Here is a 6000-nt window from a genome sequence, read left to right on the forward strand (position 1 = left end):
TTACAGCCTTTATCTTATTTAATCCTCACTGCAACCCAATAAACCTTGTGTTATCATCATTATTATCCCCATTTTATAGATATGGAAACTGAGACTTCAAGACTTGAATTACAGTGTCCAGGGTCACCCAGCTGAGTAAATATGGAGGCTGGACTTAGCCCAGGCATATCTGACACCAAACTCAGGCTCTACTGTTATCTTACTCCTTCTGAGGGGTGAAGTGTGGGTAAGCTGGTGGGGGCAGGGCTGCAGGGAGATGAACAGTGTGAAATGATTGCAAAATATGCTGCCGATAATTCACAAAGAGCCAAGTCACTGGGAACAGAGTGTATGTGTGTTAGGGGGTCACGTGCAGGATTTATAGCCCAGCTTTTCTAAAGGTAGGCACTGTATAAATCTAGCAAGTAAATATTACCTTCATGCTTCTTTAGTTTCATTTTTCACTTCTCTTTTCAGCTGTGAAATGTGTTCTTTCCTTTCCAGAAAAAGGTATTTCCTAAATATTTGGTCTTGCAGTCTACGCCCATATCCCAGCTTTTAACTTTGGAACACAGCCCTGGGTGTGCTCTTTCGAGGTAACAAATTCTCAGTGTGACAAAAGGAGACCATTGTGAATTCTGATTTGGGGATTTGGGAGGTGGTGGGAGCAGAGGAGGGAATCTGTCTTTCTCTGTCATTGAATGATTTGATTCTCCAGCTAAAGAATCTCCCATAGGTCTTCATATGTGCCCTCTTTCTGCACAGTATTTTGCTTATATTTGCATGAGCCTTTTCTCTCCTCTTCCTTACTACATTTTAGGTGTCTTCAAGAAGAGAACTGTGTTTATTCTTTGTGCATAACATAATGCCTTGTACATATGGACACTCAATTTGTGTTGAGTGCATGATTCACTCCGGAAAAGATTTTTAAATGTGACCACAGATATTTTCTTTGGAAGCAATTAAGAGTGCACTGAATTTGTTAATTACAGTATATTTGTAAGAGTGAAAACCTGGAAATGAACTAAATATTCAACAAAAATGTTGGTTAAATAATAACACTGAGAGATTGTTCTAAGTGCCTCACATATATAAAGTCCTTTGCTCCTCCCAACAACCCTGTGAAGGAATTGCTTTTATCCCCATTTTACCGGTGAGGAAACCAAAGCACAGAAAGGTTTACTCACTTGCCCATGTTTCACAGCCAGTTAATGTTGAAAGACCTGGGATTTGAACCCTAGCGGTCTTCGAGCCTACGCTCTTCACCGCCACATAGATGAACTAGATTGCATTCATACAGTGAAATTCTACATAGACATGAACAATATTAAGGAAGAATATTAGTAACGTGGAAAAAGATGATTTACACTGAAAGAAAAACAAGTCACAAAAATATTACAGGCAATATGATTTCATTTTCCTTTTAAAGTCAGGTTTATATTTGAACTAGGGAAAAGACTAAATAGGGTTCACACCAAACTGTTGACAGTATCCTCAATCTGGGGCATGTGGGGAAAAAAATGTTGACAGTATCTTTCTTTGGGAGGTGGGATTACATGTAAATGTTTCTTCTTCTTCTTCTTCCCTATCTGGCCCAAGGCTTGAAAAGCCAGGTTGCCAAGCAGGCTCTTCCTCTTCCCTTAGCACACACACACACCTCTTGACACAGAGTCCTCCCCCCACTGCCTAGCCAGGGACAACGCCACTAAGAAATCTCTTCAGAATAAGTCTCCCATCAAGTCTGCAAGGTGTCTCTTCTATTTCTCTCCCTCTGCCCACCACAACAGCCACTCAGCACTAAATGCTGCCACCCACCTGCAAAAATTACCTGTCCAGTGTTTCCAGCCCAAATGCATTGCATTGTCCTCATTGTAATCCAAGCTGCCTGGTTGAAGTGTCAGCCACTCTGTGTTGGTGGTAGAGAGCTAGGAGCACCAAGATGATAGGTAAATTCTTTTTTTTTTTTTTTTTTTTTTGAGACGGAGTCTCGCTCTGTCGCCCAGGCTGGAGTGCAGTGGCGCAATCTCGGCTCACTGCAAGCTCCGCCTCCCGGGTTCACGCCATTCTCCTGTCTCTGCCTCTCCGAGTAGCTGGGACTACAGGCACCCGCCACCACGCCCGGCTAATTTTTTGTATTTTTAGTAGAGACAGGGTTTCATGGTGGTCTCGATCTCCTGACTCGTGATCCGCCCACCTCGGCCTCCCAAAGTGCTGGGATTACAAGCGTGAGCCACCGCGCCCGGCCGATGATAGGTAAATTCTTAACAGTGACCTTTCGGGAAGATGTTTCATCCTTAATTTCTAATCCACATAATTGCCTGTATATAAGGGTGGGCATTTCAAACCAGGTAAAATTGATTAGCAAGCCAGAGTAGCAAGAGTGGAGTCAGAAAGCCCAGCTTAAATGTGCCTTCTGACAGCTTACCTTCTTTATCTCCACATAGGGCCACACACAACCATTCCTTCTCAAAAGCCAGAGATGGGAACATCAGTGTGGTGGTTTTGCATTTGGTCCACTTAACTAAGCTGGAACCTATGTCCCAGAATTGCCTTCCTTGTGTGGTTCTGCATTAAGGTCGTCCACAACAGGTATCTGTGGAGCCTCTGGAAGGTGGACATGAAGCAGCAGCATGCACTCATTGTCACCAGATTGCTGGCTTACCCTGATGGTGGAGCCCACAGCTCCTCCAGCTCCTGCTACATCTCCTCCTTCAGCTACTCTGAGGACTGGGCAAAGTACGTGTCCAGCTCTGTAGTCAAGAGTCCAGCTTTATGTGTCATAGTCGAGATCGGAAGTGGTGAAAGGCAAACAAGGGTTGTATTTGTCCTTGTGGGCTCCACTTTGGCCTCACTCTCTCCCACATCACGTCCTGTTTTCCTCTGGCCTTTTCTCACTAGAGCAACTTCATACCTATCCTCAGATGCAGAGGCAGCAGCCTTCTATAGATTCTTCACCAGCTTCCACAACTGGATAAGGTCTAATCTCTGCAATCAACCCCTTCCTCCATGTCACTCACAGTGGTACCGCTTCCCTGACCAAAGCTGGCTGATGCATCAGTGTAGTGCTTCCACCTGTGACCAGGTTACTTGTTTAGATATTTTTATGGGTAAATAGTGCCTGGCACATAGTTGCCCTCGATATATATGTTTGTTGAGTTCATACTAATCATCGTCATTTAATATGCCTGGTGAATATCAGGTGCTATGATAGGCCCTTTAAATACAGCGAAGAGCCTGGTCTTTGGAGACAGGCCAGACAGAGAGCCAGGTTCCACCTGCTATGAGCTATGGGCATTGTGGACACCTGACTTTACCTCTTAACACCCAGTTTTACAATATGAAGCTAATAGTGGTACCTACCTCCATAGGGTGGTTGTGAGAATGAAAGGAAATAGTCCAGGTAAAGTGTGTGGAGTGCACAGTGTGTTCATTTAATGTTAGCTGTTATCATCCTTCACCCCTGTGAGAAAGATTTGTTGAATCTATGTGTCCTGAATTCACCACGGCCCTGCCAAAGAGACTTACCACCATTGTACAGGTGCAAAACAGTAGCTAAGAGGTTAACTTTCTTGCCGAAGATTGCTTTGTCAGCAAACTATAGAATCGGGATTTGAAGCCAAGTCTACACAAACCCAGAGGCCATGCACTGGCCACTACTGTGTGCAACATTTCAGGCACTAGAACTAAAATGGAGGAGAGAGGAAGGCTTTGGGGAAAATCCCCCAACCCACAGTTCAGAGAGCAAAGCTGAAGAGGGCACAGAATGGCCTTTCTCCTTCTTTTGGAAGACCCATAATAACGCTGAGGACTTCACAACTTATGTTAGTATTTAAAAACCTCTGCAGGCAGAGTTCTCCCTTCCATCCCATCTCCATCTTTCCTCCTGCCTGTTTATCTAGAAGCCATAGGACGGACCGGATCCCACCTAACCCACTGGGCTGTCTTTGTACACTATACTTAGGGAAAACTCTCCTGGCAGCTCAGCCCCAGCGTCCGTCCCAAGGGGAAGCAAGAGTACTTGGAGTGTGAGGAGAATTCAAGCCTCATTCTACAGCAGCCCAAGTTGTTAGGATAACAAGGTGTGGTAACATGACTAACATGACTAGCCTTGTGATTTTCAGCAATGCTTAGCCCCCAAAGACAGAACGCAGCAAGGTTATTTATGGCCTGATCCTGGGGACTAGTTCTCCAGGTGGGAGAATTCATCTCCCATGTGTGAATTCAAATGACGGCCCTCTCTACCTCAGCAAGCCAGTGGTGCATGCTAAGTATGTAACTATCTTGGACTTCTGTTTGCTCATCTGCAAAATGGGAATGTGCGGCCTCATCTCCTGAGGCTCTTTGGAAAGAGAAGCTGATACCAAGGGAAGCGCTCAGTCACCAAAGCTATACCTTCATTACTTGTTAAGGCCCTGAGAAAGTTTGTCTCATCTGGGTGACCTGCTGACCCCCAGAAGGAACCACATAGTCAAGGCTCAGACCTGTCCACTGTTGCGTCCACTTTTTTAGGTGCTCAAAGACCTTCACAAAGTGCGAGCCGTTCCCGCATGTATTCAGTTTTTGCCATAGCAAATTACCACTAGCTGGGTGTTTTAAAACAACAGCAATTTATTCTCTCACAGTTTTGAGGCCAGAAGTTCAAAATCCAGCAGGGCGTGCTGCCTGCAGTGGCTCTCAGGGAGAACCCCTTCTTTGTCTCTTTCCAACTTTTGCTGGCTGGCAGCATTCCTTGACTTGTGGCCACATCACACTGTCTCCGTGGTCACCTCGCCTCCTCATCTTCTGGCGGTCAGATCTCCTTCTGCTTCGCTTTTACAAGGACACCTGTCATTGGATTTAGGGCTCCACAGATAATCCCGGACGACGTCTTCTTCTCAAAATTCTTAAGTTAATTACATCTACAAAGACCCTTTTTCCTGATAAGTTAACGTTGACACTCTCTGGGGATTAGGACATGGACATACATTCTGAGGGGCTGCTATTCAACCCACTACACTACCCTAACCTACGGAACGTTTCTTCACCCATTGTCACTTGAATCTCAAGCCCAACGTTTGCTAATTCCTGAAACTTCAGCAACCTCTTTCTCTCACTGAGGCTCAGTTTCTTCACTTGTAAAACAGAAGTTATTGCCATATGTTAGAGCTTAAGTGAGTGGTGACGAAGGTGCTGCACTATGGAAGATGCTCCTTCCCACAGACCTTAGTCTTACACTTAAACAACCCTTTCAGTCAACCACCCTCGGCTATTTAATTAGAGAAATTGAAAGCTTGGAGAGGTTCAGTAACCTGGCCGAGCCAACTCAGCTGGGTAGAAGTGGACCCGGCTTTAAACCCCAAAGACCATTCTGATCCTCAACCTCCCTAACCTCTTTACCTTCTTAACTGTTCCAGACCAGTTCAAACGTATTCAATGGAGCTAGATAGAAAATGTCTTCTCAAAGGAAGCTGAAAAATGTCTTTTCAGTAGGTCTTTCAGAACCTTCCTCTTCTAATTAGCTTTATAGATGTTCTCTCTTCTCTTTTTATCCTTCTCTGAATGCATTCTAAGTTCTCTGTCATTTTCAAAACACGGTCCTAAGAGTAAACACCTTTATTTGGCCATCAGAAATCAGCCATCAACCCTCATTCTATTCACAGTCCTCCTATTAACATAACTCTTGGCAAACTCACCTTTCCTTCCATACTTCAGCTGGCATTCATTCTGTAATGTCTTCTCTCTCTGACCCCTGGTTCTTCTCCCTCTCACCCAAGGATGAATAATAAATGACAGCTCAATTCGTATTTGCATCCTGGATTATTCTTTCCTGAATGGTCACTTTGCATGTATCTCTCTTAGAATTCCACACATTAATTTCCAGCTTGCTTTCCTACAGTATCAGAAGTCATGTGAGACTAGGGTTATGTAACCATGAGCATTTCTGGTTCCTAGTCTGACACACGTCAGGTAACCCTTTACTTGATACGATATTTGGGACCAGGCCACCTCAATAGACAAAAAGGGATATTTGTTCCCTAAAAC

This window comes from Nomascus leucogenys, chromosome 23 (genome assembly GCF_006542625.1).
Source record: "Nomascus leucogenys isolate Asia chromosome 23, Asia_NLE_v1, whole genome shotgun sequence".
Taxonomy (NCBI): domain Eukaryota; kingdom Metazoa; phylum Chordata; class Mammalia; order Primates; family Hylobatidae; genus Nomascus; species Nomascus leucogenys.